Source organism: Peromyscus maniculatus, chromosome 10, assembly GCF_049852395.1.
Source record: "Peromyscus maniculatus bairdii isolate BWxNUB_F1_BW_parent chromosome 10, HU_Pman_BW_mat_3.1, whole genome shotgun sequence".
In the NCBI taxonomy this organism is placed as follows: domain Eukaryota; kingdom Metazoa; phylum Chordata; class Mammalia; order Rodentia; family Cricetidae; genus Peromyscus; species Peromyscus maniculatus.
In genome coordinates, this window is record NC_134861.1 from 38,321,368 (window position 1) to 38,341,586 (window position 20,219).

At 42.1% G+C, this 20,219-nt stretch overlaps 1 long non-coding RNA gene across 1 annotated transcript in view; it reads right to left on the reverse strand.

Moving 5' to 3' along the window:
- LOC121832747 (uncharacterized) overlaps window positions 1-20,219 on the reverse strand; it is a 185,311-nt gene that overhangs the window by 1,316 nt on the left and 163,776 nt on the right. Inside the window, exon 10 of the long non-coding RNA XR_013042873.1 lies at window positions 2,041-2,115. This is a non-coding gene — a long non-coding RNA (uncharacterized LOC121832747). The remainder of the gene's footprint in view (window positions 1-2,040; window positions 2,116-20,219) is intronic.

The window sequence follows — 20,219 nt, forward strand, 5'->3', positions numbered from 1 at the left end:
TCAGGTATAAGCCCTAAAGCCAGACCATGCCCAAGTCCAAGCCCTTCAAAAGCAAATTAGCTTACCTTTCTCTGCCTTGATTGATCTCTTTGCCAGGATTGAAGACCAAGGATGGTGGTGATGGTTGTGACCATGATGATGCTGAGAGTAGTGAGTGGTGATGATATTATAGGATAGCAATAAGTACTGCCTGGGATCATAGTGAAGGCTAAGCAGTGTTTTGAAGGGACTTAGATAAGAGTCTAACTATGTAAGCCCTGTATACATGTCACTTATTACCACAAAACAACAAATAAAGGCTTCTGAAGAATCTACTACTGACTACTATCCTATTTCTATGTTTCAAAATGAAAGAGCAATTTTAAAAAAGAAAACTCTACCCTTTCCTTCTGGTCACCCAAAGGGACATCTTTTACTACAACTCACTAAAACCCATGACTCCATACCCATGAGGTCTTGGGAGCATGGCTGGTGCTATGGAGGCTGAGGACATGAGGAGAAGAGGAGTCCAAGGTAAAGGATGAAAATGTGCTGGAAAACCAATGAGACTTATGATGCCTTTGCTACACAGGTCTTGGCAGAATCTGAGACATTTCATGTTCACCAAAAATTACTCATAAAAAGCCCAGTGCCTAAAGGAGTACGGAAAGTTCGGAGTTATGTAAGCCCAGGTCACCTTGGAGTCAAGTAGCAGCATCCTGGAATGAGGGAAGTTGATCCAAAACCTTCACAGTAATATGGAAACTGTTGTACCCTCCTGAGCTGTGGATGCTGTGAGCTTCTCAGGACAACCCACTTGGAGGACAGTGAGACAAGCACAGTGCAGATTATTAGATCTGTGATAACCCAGTTCAGGTACAGATTTCCTCCAGAATGAGGCACTAGAAACACTGTTCTTTGGCATCAGGCATTAAGTTCCTCTTCACAAACATTTGAATACATGACAGGGAATAGGAACTATGACATAAAACATGGTAGGAAGACATGGGCCAGTGTGACTATCTCATCTGTGTTTCCACTGGGACCTGGTGACAGTTTAATGTCTTCATCCTTCTCCACCCTCACCAAGTACAGCACTCAAGCCTGAATATCTAGACCTCAGCTCCAGAATATCCACTGAAGAGCTCTGTGGTCCGAGCAACCTCTCAGCCTCTCTGTACCTGCATTGCCAATGTGTTCAACATCAGTTTATGCTTCTTAGTCACAAGACCTTGACCAAGTAGCTTCTCCATACCAATTGTTAGTTCTGTCATCTGTAAAATGGGAACAATAATAACTGCCTATGTGAGAGTCTTAATGTCAAACTCAAGTGAAATAGTGAATACAGACATACTCTAACATGCCAATAGCTTGGATTACCACCATGACCACCAATATTTAATGAGGCTCACCATGAACATGATACTGTTCCAAACTCACCTATTATTAGTGTTTAGTCCTATGAGTAAAGTATAATTATCATTCACATAAAACAGTTAAAAAATGGAGCTGACTTGGCAAGTGTCTTCCAGAAAAAGTAGAACCTGAGGCTTGGACTTGCTTACAGACATTTTATTTAGATAAATGATGACAAAGAATGGAACTGAGCCTAGTAGGCAGAAAGAGGACAACAGAAAGACAAGAGCCTAGGCAAATGGATAAGTCCAGTAGTAGCCAGGCAGAACTTCCTGCATAGCTAGCTGTCACACAAGGATAAGAGAAGGGGATCTTACTCAACAGATCTACACTCCATGGTGCAAGGACTTCTTCATGAAATAATTAATATCCTTGGACGTCAAGCTTATAGGACCAGTCATCAGAATGGCTGGGCATTTCCCAGCATGCTTGTCAGACAGCAGGCAGAGAACAGCCAGCTTAATGAAGAAGCAGTTAAAAGGGGAGTCGAGAGGATGTCAAGATAGTGCGGGAGGTATCAATTACTGACCTGCGTTAAAGCTCCTGCTCACCCACAGAACTATAAGGATGTGCAGCCTAACTTAAATTATGGGACTTAATTACTATCAATGTCTCCAGTGTGTCACTGGGTAAGGTGGTACATACCTGTAATGGCAGCACTCAGATCATGAGGTAGGAGGATGGTAAGTTTGAACCCAGTCTAGATGACATAGCAAAACACTGTTTCAAAAAAAAAGGAAAAGAAAATAAATCAATGTTTTAATATTAATTCATCAAGTATAGTACATGTACCCTCCCTTACACAAAATGTTCATAATAGCAACAAGGAGGTTTGGGAGAAAGAAAGACTACTGATGGTCTCTGCTTAGTTTGTAAACCTAATAGAGAAACAGTCCAAGAAGCAAACACTACAGTTCTCTTCCTCTCTCGCACACTTAACAGATCGTGGCCATGGTTGTTATTTCATAGCATTCGTGGAATCTGATAGGAGATAGTTAGACTTGCATTACCAATTCCTGCCAGTCCCCACTCACCCTGACATCAACCCTTGAGGATATTCTTTTTTTTTTTTTTTTTTTTTTTTGGTTTTTCGAGACAGGGTTTCTCTGCGTAGCTTTGCGCCTTTCCTGGAGCTCACTTGGTAGCCCAGGCTGGCCTCGAACTCACAGAGATCCGCCTGTCTCTGCCTCCCGAGTGCTGGGATTAAAGGCGTGCGCCACCACCGCCCGGCAAGGATATTCTTTTATCTTTTGTTCACTGATAAATTCCCCAGAACTGCCCAAGGCATAACGGCCTGTGAAACTTTTTTGAATGAATGAATGAATGATGACTCCAGTAGTCTAGCTGCAAAAGAGAAAACTCAGGAGATGAAAAATAATCCTCACAGAAAAAAGGATTCAAAGAGGTTTATGTTGAATCCATTTCTTCCATAAAGCTATCTAGGGTCCCCATTTTGTTCATACTCTCAAGAAATCACCATGAAGATACTCAGAAATTACTAGTCACCTTAAGCCAACTGAGAAGCCAAAAATAAATACAAGAATCACAAATAACCAAAAAATTTCACTAATTTTAGCTGCCTCTCCAAGAGACTGACAGTTACCCTGAGGTCATGGTTCCAAAAACAGTGATGTCTGCTTCTTCTGGGATTCCTGCAACTAGTTGGACAAACAAGGACCATGAGACCATCAGATGGTAATGCTGACAAGGGAACATTGATGAGAGTAGTTGTCGCTTGTTGAGGTCTTACTGTGCACGAGGCATGGAGAGACTTTCTAGTCATCATGGCTGTCACTACTGTCCCCACTGTGGCAGAGACAATGATGAAAGCTCTAGTCACTACTGCATTTTCCTCTGACACCCAAGAAGGCCACATTTCATACTACCACTCTCCCCTGACTCCCAACAAGAACTGGTTCCTGGATCTTGGCTCATGGAAGTTAGGCAGAGGGCATCTTCCTACCTCCAGGCATAGTTTCTCTGTGATAACCACTATAACCTTCCATACCCTCCATCATGAGGCTAAAAAGGGAGAAAGAAATAAAATATAATTGCATCAAGCCACTGATATCTGCTTAGTTAGAAAAACAGTATAAATCATCCTGTCTTCACTCAACTGTCTTATGCTAGGGGAAACTGAGGCATTGTTATAGAAACTGGCCATCCTTGTTACTGGAACTGGCATTTGAACTCGGGTAACTGCCCTGGTTCCAAGAGTTTAATCTACCATGAACAAGCATGGACCCAGGAGAGGGCCAAATGCTCTCATTTAGATGAATTCACTGATAGTAGAAAGCTAGAAAAGAGCAGCCGAGAGTGTGTGAAAGCAGAAAGAACAGATATTGCACAAAAAGGTGCCCAGTTAGTCTGTGGCTAGCACAAGTCACACACTTTATTTTGATACAGATGGTGTATAGCATTTTCTGTTCATTAAATTCCTCAATATAACTTTACAGCAAGAATGCTTGACTTGTATTTCATATGGTCCCAGGTGTGCTAGGAAAGAGAATTAAGCCACCCAGCAACACTGCATGAAACTAATTAATTGGCAAAATTCACAATTCTTACCATTATTATAGTACTATGTGTGGAAGGGAAATAGGTGAAGGAAATGAACATCAAAGAGAAGTGTGGGACAAGGGAAGCAAGCGTTGATTAACTCCTGAGAAAACGTCAGGGAAGGAGTGCCTATAGTTCCTACTTCATCGCACGATTCTGGCAACACAGGAAGGCACCATCTTTTCCTTGTCATAAACAAGTAAACCATGGGCTAAGAAGGCAAATAAATTTCAAGACTTGACAACTCACTTGGAGCAGAGAAGGAACACCTTATAGTAATTCCAAGCCACTGTAGGTTCTCAGGTTTTTTGTGTGAATCTGTGCCCTTGTCTGTGCACATGGAGGCCAGAGGCTGATACTGTCTTCCTGTATTGCTCTCCACCTTCTGTTCTGAAGCATAGTCTCTCACTGGACCTGGAGCTCACCATTTCACATAGACTGGCCAGCGAGTCACTGGGAACCACCTGTCTTCTCTCCCCCAGCACTGAGGTTATAGGTACATATCACCATGCTTGCTTTTGCTCTTTCACTTGTGGTCTGGGGATCCAAATCTAGGTCCTCATGCTTGCATGGCAAGTAATTTATCTTCTCAGTCATCTCCCTTGCCACCAAAAAGATTGTTTTGAACTGAAGGAAGTGATAAAGACTGATTCTAGGTCAGCAAGATGGTTCAGCGGGCAAAGATGACTACTACACCTGATGACCCCATGTTGGATCATCAGAACCTATGTGGTAGAAGAGAATAAAATCCTATAAGTTGTCACTTCACCATACAACACCTATGAATATGCATGTGCACTGAATAAATAAATGTTTGAAGCTCTTAATAATTAGTTTGAAAGTCAACTGCTATAAAGAAAATTTCAGTTTCCTGTTGTGTTGGTCAACTTCCTATCACAAGAAATAATCAAAACAAAAAACAGGGATAAAAAAAATCTTATAAACACAAAGGTTTAGCTAAGCTCAAATTTTTGAGCCCTAATCAGTTGCTTCCATTGTTTTGGGTCTGTATTGAGGCTGTCCATCATGGCAGAAATGAATGATGAGCAAAACCACTCACTTCAAGACAGACTAGAAAGCAAAAAAGACCCAGAACAGGCAGGGTCCTACAGTCTCTCCCAAGTGCAGAGCTGATGATGCCTGAGGACCCCTCACTAAGTGCCCCTCCTAATGGTTCTATCATCTAATCAATAGCATCACCTGGGGACTTGACCTTTACCACATGGACCTTTGAGGAACATTCAAGATCCAATATATAGAACCAACGAGAATGCATGTTGGAAATATGAACTAGACACTTCCATGGAACAAGTACATTCAAGATCCAATATATAGAACCAATGAGAATGCATGTTGGAAATATGAACTAGACACTTCCATGGAACAAATCTGAAGGGCAATAATAGATCATCTCAATAGAATGCTTGTTATGTGTTAAGCATATTATATATGTTTTGGTCACACAACATAGAAACATGGCACATATTACTGTTTGTTAGCCCCACATTTACAGGTATGGAAATGAACAAGTGAAGATGGCTCCTTTGCCTTTCCAAATTAAAACAACATGTATTAGACAGCTCGGTGTGCCCCAAATATGGGTACGGCATTGTAGAGTATTAGTTGAAAATGTGTTACATTTGTTTATGCTGCAGAATATTTGTTTAATGATGCAAAGATGTATTGCATTATTTTTTGTTGTTTTTTTGTGTTTTGTTTTGTGTTTTGTTTTTCAAGATAGGGTTTTGTAACTAGAGTTTTCCTGCCTTGCCCACAGTCAGGACAAATCTTTGTCACCTGCCAGTCCCACAGCCGCTCAGACCCAACCAAGTAAACACAGAGACTTATATTGCTTACAAACTGTAGGGCTGTGGCAGGCTTCTTGCTAACTGTCCTTACAGCTTAATTTAATCTATTTCCATAAATCTATACCTTGCCAAGTGGCTCGTGGCTTACCGGCATCTTCACATGCTTCTTGTCATGGCATTGGCTAGCAATGTCTCCTTTTGCCTTTCTGTTCTTTCTTTTCTCCTCTCTGTTAGTCCCACCTATACTTCCTGCCTAGCCACTGGCCAATCAGTGTTTTATTTATTGACAAATCAGAGCATTTAACATACAGACCATCTCACAGCAGGGTTTCTCCGTATAGTTTTGCACCTTTCCTGAATCTCACTCTGTAACCAGGCTGGCCTTGAACTCACAAAGATCCACCTACCTCTGCTTCCCGAGTGCTGGGATTCAAGGTATGCGCCACCACCACCTGGCATGCATACTTTTTTGTTGCATTTGTTTAACTCCATAAAGCTTTGTTACTGTGTCTGTCTAAAACACCTGATTGGTCTAATAAGGTACTGAATGGCCAATAGCTGGGCAGGAGATAGAAATAAGTGGTGCTACCAGGCAGAGACACTAATTAAAGGAATGAGAAGAGGGGAGGAGTGGGAAAAGGAAGGGGATGAGGATGCCAGGGGCCAGTCACCCAACCACACAGCCAGCCACAGAGTAAGAAGCAAAGAAAGGTATATAGAACAGAGAAAGGTAAAAGCCTAGAGGCAAAAGGTAGATGGGATAATTTAAGTTAAGAAAAGCTGGCTAGAAATAAGCCAAACTAAGGCTGGGCATTCATAAGTAATAATAAGTCTCTGTGTATTTATTTGGGAGCTGGGTGGCAGGCGCTCAAAGAGCAAAGAGTGAAACAAACAAACAAACAAACAGAAAGCTGCAGTACAACTTAGCTGGATCCTTTGGCTCAGAGTCTCTCAGAAGTGTCAGCCCAGGTGTTAGGCAGAGGTATGGTCATCCAAGGCTAGAGCAGGGGAAGGTCTGCTTCAAGAATCATGAGTGGAGCCTCCAGCAATATCATTTCCTTGTCACTTTGGCCTAACTGTAAGTCAATTCACAACCCACACAGAATGTGCTTCTGATCTTACATATACAAGAATGTTCATAGCAAGTACATACTTGCTCTAGTACTCCAAGTACTTCAAGAAGTAACATAATATTCATAATGTGAAGGTCAACAATGAGGCCACAAATACCAGTACCTTTGGGCAGAGCTGAATGGGATAATTGCAAATGAGAGGTCATCATCACAAACACATGATATAAATGAAAGGGTCTTATTCTGTAAGTGTATGGCAAAGCATACAAAAACTCATCAAGAACCCAAGAAAATGTCACAATCAAGATAGCCAAGGAATACTGTGTAATGCCATCTGGGGGTGTAAATCTTGCAAGTGTCAAGGTAAAACCATTTCTAATCTAGTAGCCAAGAGCACAAGAGCACTCAAGGATAAGACTGTGTATGTGTATAAAGATTCCTATCTAATATAAACATAGCAAGAAAGCCTGAGTGACGTAACTGCTGTCTCAGGACTTGTCCTTGATCTATTTACTTCTGCAGGTAACAAGGATATGAGAGGTAAAATGGCATCTCATTCAACAGTCTTAGACAGTGTTCCAGGGCACCTACAACATGCCAGGACAAGTATCATGACTGATGTAAAGGTAATGTATTTGCTGCAGAAAACAATTGCACTCCCTCAACCAATGGAAGAAAATAACCTTTATACAAGTGTCTAGGCATCCCAATGAAGCAAGTGAATCTTGCAAAATTCTCTGGAAATTTGGAAAAGGTGTTGCTATTCTAAAGGCCATCTACATACAACATTGCTGTTACATGTTCACACTTTACTACAATGAATGACATTTGGAAGGAAATTGTGAAGATACAAAGACATATCTGAAGACTTTAACCAAGATTCTCATGTGCTCAAGAGAAATATTTAATGTAAAGAAAAAATATAGCATACAGTCAAAAGTTGATTTCTTCCTATAGATTGCCATTCCTATCAACAAGCAATATGTATTGATGCCCTGAGGTAGTCTACAAGCCATTTTAGAATATCAACAAAAGAGAGATTGATGATTCTGTCACTGTAGCAGCTCAATTATGCAGCAATTAATTTTTGTTCAACATTTTAGTTGTTCTCCAGGCCCAGTGTGCCTCAGCAACCATTCTGGTTTTTTTAAAATTGTAATACAGTATTTAATACATTTGTGAGAAATTAAATACTTTATAAAATATGCTTAGTGATAGGTGATTATGCCCATCTGTTACTTGGTATAAGAGTGTTGAGAATATGCAAAGTAAGCTAGGCTAACATATGATTAAATGCATTTTTTTAACTTGGGATATATCCAACTCACAATAGATTTATCAGGAAAACCCACCATAAACCAAGGATTACTATATAAGAACATCTACTGATTTTCTCAATGTTTCGCATATGTCTTTGCCACACTAGGGCAAAGAATTTGAATTGTTATGTCTGTGCCCTGCGATCTTGGAGGAGGCTGAGTGTAAAGGCATATGCTAGTTGATTTGACAGAGGAAATTCCAAGCACACCATTCAGACCGAAACATTGTTGGCTCCTTTCAGACAAACTTACTGTGCCGTGACAATCAGGAGCAAAAAAATGGCAGGGTAGAAAATTTGGGCAACTTTCAATATAGCCAGAAATGGAGAAAGTTGAAGGGTGGTTCCAAGAAGAGTACAGTTGTTAAAGAGATTAGCACCACTGGAAAAGAAGCCAAGGACTTTGCACAAGACAAAAAGCCAAGAGGACTCAAGGATTGCTCATGAATCAGCAGGCCCCAAAGGCCCAAAGTAATATATGTTAAGTGTAAGCTTACTACAAAGACTGCCATGTGTGGGAAAAAACAAACCAAAACAAACAAACAAACAAAAAAAAACAGCATGACTTGATGCATAAACCGACCTATGGGGTTGTTTCCCCAGAATTCTGTTCTGTGTTTAGCTGTCAGGGCACTCAGGGGCATTTCAGACTAAATACCACTCATGCTCAGAATCATGAACACAATGCTGCCTTTGCAAAAATCAAGTGTCGTGGAGTCAGAAAGGCTTCTTCCTGGGTTTCTAAGGAAAGCATGGGAGAGCCGGCACTTTCAGAGTGAGTTCTTAGAAAGGGTTTCCAGCAGACTGATGGGAGAGGTGTGGTAGTGAAGCCCACACTGCAATGAAGAGCCCCAGGACTCCAGAAATGCGGGTCATGGAAAACCTACTGAGGAAAGAAACAGGTACTAAGGAGCAAGAGGGGCTCAGGAGATTGGTTTTGGTGTTCCTAACCAGCAAGGTTACGGGTGCATGGCTGTCATAGCCTTTCAACTCTGCATTTGATCACAGTGTGACCCCAGTGTTGTTCATGGAACTTTAGCATTAATGGTTTCCCTGTTGAGTTTCTGTCTTACTTTGGTCCAATCCTGTTTTTCCACATCTCTATTCCTTCTTTTTGAAATGGGTCTGGTTACTCTGAGTCACTACATATTAGAAGTAAGTGACAGCTAACTTTTATTTATTTACAGAAGGACTCATGGCTTAATTTGGCTTGAATCTCAAAGGAAACTCTGAAGCTAGATTCAGGGCTTGTCTGGGCTACAGAGTCATTTCAAGTCCAACCTGGGCTACTTATCAAAACCAGGTCTCAAAAACTGGAAAGAAAAGAAAGGGCTAAAGGATTTGTTCAATGTCATAGTGCTTGTCCAGCAGCACACAGGGCCATAAACTCAACACCAAAAAAAAAAAAAAAAAAGAATTAATTAATAAGTGAATGAATGAATGAATGAATGAATGAGAAAAATGTGGAAACAAATACTTTACACCAGGACCACAGGAAAACTTCTTGAGGGCATCTCAGGAATTAGCCAGATTCTACCTTTCATGGGCTCCAATGTATAGAACTTACAAATTCATTTGAAATGGTTCTCCCTGAGAAGACACAGCTTTTGGGTCCTCTCTTCATACAGGACTACCTAGGCAAGTATTTTCTGAGGTTTAACAACACATCAAAGACTACTGTAGTCATGGAACAGAATTATCCTGCATGGGTGAACAATGTCTCTCCGACAAGACAGGTTATTAAATGAGAGTCAGGTTACAAGGCATGGGGTGCCTCCCTAAAAGACTTTGATCAGGGAGGCCCCAGAGATCTCCAAAACAACATAGGCTATGACCATTTCCTCTGGTTGTCCGCCATAACTACATGTAAAGAACCCATTGCTGAAGATATCATGCACTTTGCCTGTGGGATAAGAGAAATCAATCTCAAACTAAGCAGGAAGCTTTCTCTCTGGTGTCTAGCTTTCATAGTACCAGAAGTTTCTATGCAGGCTCTTGGGAGAGAAAAGACATCAGTCTTCCCCAGTTCTGGAGCCTGAGTACTATAATATTGACCTTCCTGGCAAGATGTGCCCAGTGATGAAATAGGGACACTACCACTATCTATTAAGCCTTCTGATTGGATATGAGGCCTGCTCCACAGGAGGGAATGTCATGACTGGTTAAAAAAATGTCTGAGAAGGTCATGAGTCCTTGGGTAAAACCTGCTGTTATTTTGCTAAGATGTGTGAGGTCAAATTGCCTCCTCAATTTTTATGTTTACACCCATAAACTTGGGCTGCTTTCAAGTTTGGTCAGACAAACTTTTTGAGTAGACAGCGGTCAGTGGAGAGGTGTATAGTTAGCCAAAGTCCTGAGAATGAGCCTGAGTGCTCAGCCCTATTCAGAACACCTAGATCAACGCATGAGCACTGCGACAGAAAGAGCATGAAGAGCCAGAGGATGTGGAGGTGTACTGTGAAATGCTGCCTTCTGCACATGACATGGCTGTTGACATCATGAACTCACAGCAGCTGTGCTTACCTGCACAAGACCTACACAGGATCAAACTAGCAAAAGCCTTATCACAGATGGGGTAAGTGATCTCCAGGCCCCTCCCACCTGAGATGCTATTGGCAGTTGATGATTGCCGGAGGGAGGAAGAATCACTCTTTTTTTTTTTTTTTTTTTTTTTTTTTTGAGGATGAGACCACTGGTAGGTTTTCCATGCTCCAGTGGACGGTCCCACCCCCATAGGCAGCACTAATTAGACTTAGAGGGTTTTAAAAAAAGAAAAGAAATAGACATGAAGTTGGGAAGATGGTGTGCTGGATTGTTATGGATGGATGTTAAAACGGTAAATAAGGGTAGATATGATCATATTCCATTGTATATAAGTATGAAATTCTCAAAAACATAGAGGAAAAAAGAACTAAGGTGCAAGCCTTATGTTCAGTGACCAGTCACACACACACACACACACACACACACACACACACACACACACACACACAAGCTTGATAAATGAGATTCATATATATGGTTCATCTGGAGGAAAGGATGGAAGAGGAAGAATGGAAGGAAAGAAAAGCATCTGACTTTAGCAAGCACAGTTCTGGGTCCCGACCCACTTCTCACTCAGACCTGACCAGTCCAGAGACCTGAACGCTGGTCCCAAAGATCGCATTCTTGTTCCTCTGGCAGGTCTTCAAGGCTGACCCGACTTCTGCACTAGTACTCCCTAGGTTCATCCAATGTTTTTCTGGAGTTCTAAGAGAAAGGCCCGTCTCCAGATTCAAGGGGTGACCCGGTACTGGAAGTTGCAGAGAAGAAAGAACCTTTTGTCGTGGGTGTCACCCTCGGACGCAATCTCATTTTCAGCCAATCAATTCATATAGAGTAAAAAGGCCCTAATGCGGCTCCTCATTAGTCCGGGGCTATAAAGAAGCTGGGTCTCCGGCCGCCCTAAACCCCAGAACGGCTGGCACCTCTACCCAGCGATTATCAAATTGGCTGGCATTAATCATTTTAATGGCCAAACTATTTTTTTCTCTCTCTCCCTTAGTTTTAAAAATGAATTTTTTAAAAGACAAGGGAAGGAAGCCTCACAGTGATTACTAGCATGAAAGAAAACAAGGCAGTTCAGTAAAACCCTAAGTTTTTATGTGAGAAAGTTAAGAGAAAGGAAAAAATAATTAATAAGCCTGAATCACTTTTGTCAGCCGTTTAAGCTGTGACCAGCAAAGCCCACTGACAAGAGGGGTCCTTGCGCGGAGGCCTGCGGGGGGGGGGGGGGGGGCGGGTAGGACCATCAATGGCCCCTTTATTTGTGAAAGATGGATTATTTTAAATAAATTACAGAGCACTTTCACTGAATAAACAGCCCTCTGCGGCTGTGGGGCACTGCACATGCTTAATTGAGCCACAGAAAATCTTAAATGGCTCTCGAGCTGGGGACTGGCTGGCCTTGGGTTCCACCGACAGGACCTGAGCCTGAGCAGGTTTCGGACTGAAGGGCAAGCCTTGGAAGGGCAGACAGCAAGTTTAATCCAGAGTGTATACTTAGGAGATTTCGGAAAACCGCAGGCATGGAGGATGCCCAGCGCTGCACAAGGCTGCTTCACAAGCGAACCATTTGCATGTCACTGTTATTTGTGCTTGATATGTTAAATTCTCCCAGCATTTCTGGCGTGGAATTCCACTCACACATTGCAGAGATTCTTTGGCCAGAGTAAGAAAACTTCAGCCTTTTTGGTGCAACCTCACCACCAACACCCACCTGGATCCGTGGTCCCCCAAATCCTCACACACATCTTCTCGGAGACTTCCCAACTATTCTTTCTTTGGCCGTGAGTTCTAGTATGAGAATTCTACCTAAATTTTTTTTTTTTAATTCCTTTCCGAAGAAACCACAGCACAGATTGATGTTTTAGAAACAGGGAAAAATGATGTGTTATCTGCAGACCCGGAGCCACTGCAGGTGGGAGTGAGTGGAAGGCTGGGAGCAGGAAGGGGTATTTGGAACCTGTCCTGGGTCCCCAGGGTCGGGCAGGGTGCCTGAATGCTGCGATATGAAGAAGGATAAACCTAAGCAGATCAAGTCAGGAGAACAGGTACTGCTGTCTGGGGAGAGACACTGGGGTATTATTGATTTTGACGGCTGGTACTAAAGAAGGTAAAATGCCCCCCAACACTTGCCATTGTTCCCCAAATTAAACTGCAACAAACAAGCAGCTACTGCCTTCCAGGATGAACAGAAATTAAGAAAAACAAGCAAAAATTTAAAACGATGAATATGATCAGGTCTCATAGAATCTGGGGTTTCTCCTGAGATTTTTCAACACATAGTACTTTAATAAGGGACTTATCACCCTCCCCCAAAATGTAGCTGTGAAATTCTTCCCCAAAGGTGACACAATTAATTGCACTTGCAGTTAACACAATTAAACCGTGGCTGAAAGACTGGCTGACACCTCGTAAATCTCAGACATTCAGAGGGATAATCAAGTTGATCAATCATTGGCTTGAACCACCTGAGAAAGTCCATAAAAGCCCAGGGTCGTGGGAAATGATGAGTAACTGCTGGCCTGGTTTTCCATTTATATGCCAGAATTGTGTTAAATACTCTTTAATAGTGTATGTAACTGACTCCTCCTGAATTTTGCATAGACTTTTGAAGATTTGCATCACTTTCAACCTGTGGTTACAAAATACATTCAAGGGTATTTGAAAACAATATGTATGTCAACACTGAGCTCATGATTTTATTTCCATGAATAAGTAGGATTGGGTGGGAAAATAAGACTTAAACCTAAGAAAAATGAATCCCATAATACAGATATCTATTGGGAACTGCAGATTCTGTAATATTGGCAGTCTTCAATAAGTTACTTAGCACACCTGAGAATTAGATTCCTTATATGTAAAGGATAGATAGATTGTTATAAAATTAAACTGTTGTTTTGAGCATTGCAGAAAAATACAGAGCCGGGCAGTGGTGGTGCATGCCTTTAATCCCAGCACTCAGGAGGCAGAGCCAGACAGATCTCTGGGAGTTCAAGGCCAGCCTGGGCAACAGAGTGAGTTCCAGGAAAGGGGCAAAGCTACACAGAGAAACCCTGTCTCGAAAAACCAAAAAAAAAAAAAAAAAGGAAAAAAAAGAAAAAGAAAAATACAGAGAGGTGCCCAGTGGTAGATACCCTAGGGATAAATGATACAGGAAAGTGTATTTGGTAATAGAGACACAAACCATATTCAAGAGTTCTGGGGAACAGTCAAGTTACCAGCCTGCTTTCAGTTCACACTTGAACGTGGGGCTCTTTGTGAACAAAGATGAGCCATGGACCGACTGGGTGTGGTGGGAGTAATAGTATCAATGGCTGTGACAGGAGTCTCAGACGTAGGAGCAGAGATGTACAGGTTTTGTTTTTATCATGGTTGTCTAGATGTAAAGACTATGACGTGGACAGTGTACTTTCAGTTTAGTTACAGATGAGCCAAAGAACAGAAGGACGTGAAATCTAAACCAACATTTAAAGCCTGAGGAGACTGAGAAGCCCCCTGCATTTGGTCATTTATACCTTTATCTGTTCAATGACTGTGTATTGTCCCCACGTACTGTGCTAGAGACCCTAAACAAAGAGCTTGCATCTAGACAGCTCCTCATGGACATAAACAGTACAACACAATGAGTCTTAGACCTGATATACCCCAGTGCACAAAACACCCTCTAGCATGGCAATGAACAACTCAGCAGAGTAAGAAAGGTGTCACGACTTGAATGAGCAATGTCTCCTGTAGACTCACGGTTTGAGTGTTCAACCCCCATCTGGTGGCATATTCTGAGAGGCTCTGGAGCCTTGGAGAGACAGAACCTGACTGAGGGAAGTGTGTAGCTTTAGGAGAGGCTGTGAGACCAAATCTGGTTTAGCCCTCCAAGCACCTATCCAGCAAAATGTGGACAAGCATCCACCATACAACCCTGCTGCCACAAGCTGTGCCGTGTTTCCCCTACTATGATGGAATGGACCCCATGAAAACCTGAGCTAAAATAAATCTCTCCTCCTTGAACATGCTTTTGAAAGACACAAAAAGTAACTAATACACACTGGTACTGGATATGAAGGTTTCCTTAGAGAAAAAAGAAACGGTGTCTGGGCAGGAAAAAAACAGTGTGAACACGAACCAAACATAGAGGCATGAACTTGCATCTCACATGTGGGAAATGGATAATTTTATTATTCTTGAATTTCAAGTTGTAACATCAGAAAAATGAGGCTGGAGAGATGATAGAAATCCAATCAACATTATTCAGCATCATAACAAAGAATTACAAGTTTATTCTATGGGTCATAAGGAATCCAATAGTCTTCAGTATGCTAAAAATGCCAATCTTATTAATATATTATATATAGTTATTTACATACATACACATATGCCAATACCACAGATACACGAGTAGATTTAGATAGATAAGGAGGGACGGAGAGATGAATGGAAGGTGGGGAGGAAAGAGAAAGAGAGAGACTAAATCAAGCATGGTGAATTGGAAGAGACACCCTCATAGAAATGTTCAACACATAGTTACAGAAATACTTCTAATTTTGAAGAGAAATTAATTTTGAAGTTACTTTGTAATTGTAACTAGTAATGCTTCAAATATCCATGATTTTCTAGAGAAGGTACAGAGATAAGAAGGTCTGAGCTTACCTGTCCACACCTCACACTGAAGAAGACAAACCAGGCCAGGGAAGATGAAGGGTAGGACCATCTCTCTGTAGTGTTATTATTATTATTATTATTATTATTATTATTATTATTATTATTATTATTATTACCATCTCTCTATAGTGTTATTATTAGTATTATTATTACCATCTCTCTGTAGGTAGTGTTATTATTAGTGTTATTATTATTACCATCTCTCTGCAGTGTTATTAGGGAAGCCTAAGAGGAAGAGTGAGCAGAATTCAGTTTGTCAGAGGAGAACAGCAGAGCTAACAGAAACGACTCAGACAAGCCACCGTTAGCCACCGTCAGACACAGAGAGAAGGAAGCTGCCAGGAGGGAATCACATGCACTGCAGAAGATACATGCCTTCATGGAGAACCCCATATTTACCTGGAAACGCAAGGCTCATTAACATAAATAATCTAAGATGAGGCATACTTCACCATGCAGCATAAGGTTCATTTCACAAATGCCTTAGACAATCCGCAATGGGCAAGTTTTCATATCAGGGAAAATCTTCCTGAGTTTGACTTGCCATGGCCTTGAAGGAGAGAGCAGAGCCAGCTGTAGAAGGCAGATGACAACAGGCCATTCTACTGGGAGGAAATACCAGAGCTTGACCAGAAGTAAGAATGTGCACGCTATTTGGATGGGCAACTAGAAGCCTAAACTGTCAGGTACAGAACCTGAATTAGGACTAAGAGGAAACAGCATAGGATAGGCTGGAATGAGCTGAAATACGAAAGGCCTTGAAAGTCAGGTAGCAAAATGTTTGCCAACTCAGCCTTAATTTGGAGGGACAGATTGGAACCTCTTGTTCCAGACACTGAGCTGGCTCTTATGCATCCCTTCATTCCTTCATATATTCATTCATTTATCCACCAGCCACCCCTCACTCTTCCAGCAGAACGGGAGCACCAATCCAGACAGGCTCTTTGCTAAAAGGAGAACTGCAAAGTCTGGGACAAGTCATAATCTGTCATCAGAAAAAGTCCCTGTGCCTGGACTTCTTCCCAGAGTGGTCCCTACATCTTTTGATTTACCTAAATCTGCTTTCCCTGAGAACACCATTTCTACCATGGTCTACCAAACCTTGCAGAGTTACAGGGGGAATTGATGTCCTTTCTTTCCCTTGTCAATACTCTGACCGTTAGCCACTCCTCCTCCCTAGAAGCACAATACTACTTAGAAATGTATGCCAAAAGAACACATTGCATGTTCTGGTTAGTTCCGACCATCAGCTTGACACAACCTGGAATAACCTGGGAAGAGAGTCTTAATGAGGAATTACTGAGATCAGGTTGTCACGTGGGGGTTTCCTATGGGGGAATGTCTTCATTATTGATTGATCTGGGAAGACTTAGCCCATTGTGGGTGGTACCATGTCATGGGCTGGACCCTGGACTGTTTAAGAGTAGAGAAAGCTAAGCTGAGCAATGAGGAAACAAGCAAGCAGAGTCCATGTTTATTCTCACTTTGCTTTTGACTATGAACGTAGTGTGACAGCCTGCTTAAGTTCCTGCCATGGCTTCTTCTCAGTGGTGGGCTGTAGCGTGGAATTATAAGCTGAATAAAACCTATTCTCTCCTAGATTTCTTTTTGTCAAGGCATTTGTCACAGCAACAGAAATGAAATAGGACATCACCCCAACCCCCTGGGACAAATCCCCAATACTCCCTTGTGAAACTGATTTGCAGCACTCTCTCCTATGACTACACACACACACACACACACACACACACACACACACACACACACACAACACACACACTCAAAGATAAATGTCCTCTTAATCAACACTCTAATTCTCTGGCCTCTTCTCCTTGGACCTTGGCCATCCTCCAGGGTCGCAGTTGACATGCTGTCCTGACTAACTACTGTCCCTACCTCCTTATGCCAGCTTCCTCAGCTCTCTGCCCTTCCCTGTCCCTTAGCTCCCTCTATCCAGGAACTTTCCTGCTGGAGTTCTTCTCACTATCCTTGGCTCCCTTCTGTCCTGGCATGTGTTCCCCAGGCTCTAGCAGATGTGCTCAGCATCTTGTGCCTACACCATCTATTGCACTCACCTAGAGAAACCTAATATCCACTAAATTGAATACAGATTCTGCACCCAAGCAGCTGATTATGGTTAGAGAAAAACATGCCACAGAGATGGATGTCACTTAGAATACAAGGCCCCCATTCTGGAGGAATGCCTCTGACACAAGCATTTTTCCCTGCTGTCTGATTCTCTAGTCTCCCATACAGCCTACCATACCTTCATCTCTCTCTAAAAATCCCAAGCCTCTCCCTCAGGACTTTCACATGGTGTCCTTGCAGCCTGTTTCACTATGAGAGGGGACCAGAATAAGAATGGGAATGTCAGCTTACTCCACAACCTGCTACCCAGGAATAACTTAGCTCTTAACCCAGTCTGTGATTTGAGATCTTGGAAAAGATCAGCAGCTAATCAAATCTAACAAGTAATCTCAGAAAAGCACATCAGTGCCCCCTGATAGAGATCACCACATCCATTCTTCTGCCAGTACGTACACTAAAACGTTCTGCCTCTACTACAGTCGACAAGATTGGCATGGGAATGCTACAAGCTGCGATAAGCTAATCTTAGAACAATCTCAAGGACCCTAGAGGTCCTGAGACATATCTGCTGGGAGGCAAGGAGAACATGGGTCCTGTTCAGACAGAGGAAGGACACAGTACAAATGCATAGACCTGCTGCGGTTATGTGAAGACTAGTTGGAGTTAGTTCAAGTGGAGTATTTCTGGGAAGATAGGATAGGGTAAAGTGGCTCTGTGTTGATAAAGGTTAAAATCCCAGGAAAATGTAGAGTACACAAACATTAGAATCAACACATTTGTGTTTTTATTGTGTTTTCTTTCTATTCTAAGGATAGAATCAAGTGTCTTGACCCTGCATATATTAGACAAGCACTCCATCTCTATATTGCATCACTAGCCCTTTGTGTTTCGAGACAGGATCTCTTGTAGCCTAGACTGTCCTGGAACTTGTGCTTCTCCTGCCTAAGCTCCTCTGAGACTGAGGTTATTGGCATTCACCACCACACCAAGTGAGCTGCCTTCATTTTAAACTCAGTTCTATCGCTTCTTACCAGCTGACTACTTCAGAGAAGTGTCCCCTTGGTGGACAGGAGTTGGGTTATTCCTACTCAGTTTGTTTCATTTTATCAGTGTCCAAAATAATACCTGGAAATACATCAATAGAATTAGTAACATGGTTGGGGAGGATGCTGGATAGTTTTATGTAAACTGGATATAAGCTGAAGTCATCTGGGAGGAGGGAACATCAGTTGAGAAGATGCCTCCATAGATCCAGTTGTAGATAAGCCTGTAGGGCATTTGTTTTTGGTTTTTTGTTATGTTTTTTGGGGGAGTGTTTTTTGTTTTGTTTTGTTTTTTTAGGGTGAAGGTGGTTAGGAGATTTACTAACAACCCAGTAAATTACAGCTGTCTTTAAATCCAAGCTTTTTTTTTTTTTAAGACAACAATCCACATAAGGCTTCAAATAACTCTTCTCTACATTCCAACATAATATATTCCATTAGCTTTTATTTCCAGGTTTGTTTTTTGTTGTTATTTACATCCTGACTTCAATTTCCCCTACCTCCATTTCCCCAAGCCATTCCACTTCCCTTCTCTCCCCCACCCACATCTTCCTCCACCAAAAAAAAAAAAAAAAAAAAAAAAAAAAAAAAGGCCTCCCAGGGATATCAACTGAACCTGGCGTGACAAATTACAAAAAGACCAGGCATAAACCCTCACATTAAGGCTGGATGAGGTGACCCAGTAGGAGGAAAAGGGTCCCAAGAGCAGGCAAAAGTATCAGAGATACCCCCCATTCCCACTGTTAGGAGTCCCACAAGAACACCAAACTATACAACCCTAAGGCATATGCAGAGGACCTAGTTCAGACCCACTGTGTCCATGATTGTCACTTCAGTCTCTGTGAGCCCCTATGAGCCCTTTCCAGTTGATTTTTTGGTTCATTTTCTCATGGTGTCCTTGACTCCTCTGGTTCCTTGAATTCTTCCTTTTCTTCTTCAGGGCTCCTCTGGCTTTGGTGAGGCATTTTCTTTTCTTTTCTTTCTTTTTTTTTCTTTTCTTTTCTTTCTTTTTTGGTTTTTTCGAGACAGGGTTTCTCTGTGTAGCTTTGCACCTTTCCTGGGACTCACTTTGGAGACCAGGCTGGCCTCGAACTCACAGAGATCCACCTGCCTCTGCCTCCCAAGTGCTGGGACTAAAGGTGTGTGCCACCACCACCCGGCCAAGGCATTTTCTTAATTAGTGATTGATGGAGGAGGGTCCAACCCATTGTGGGTGATGCCTGCCCTGAGCTGGTGGTCCTGTGTTCTATAAGAAAGCAGGCCGAGGAAACCATAAGAAGCAAGCCAGTAAGCAGCACCTCTCCATGGCCTCTAAATCAGCTCCTGCCTGCAGATTCCTGCCCTGCCTGAGTTCCTGATCTCACTTCCTTCCATGATGAACAGCAATGTAGGAGTGTAAGCCAAGTAAACCCTGTTGTCTCCAATTTGCTTTTTGATCTTGCTGTTTCGTTACAGAAATAGAAACTCTAACTAGGAGGGGACTGAAATCTGGTTGTGGAATAGATTCCTCTTGCAACCTTTTAATAGCTCTTTAACTTGAGGTAAGCTATTAACTTATCTCACCTTCTGTTTCCCCTCTGCAATGCCAGGACCAGACAGCACCTTTCTTACCAGATTGAAGAGAAAACTGAAGAGTGTATGCATGGCATCATTATACTTCCTGAGACCCATTGGTGATTGTTAACTATTGATGTTGCTATTTTAGGGCTATCAAATGATACTTTTCTTCAGACAA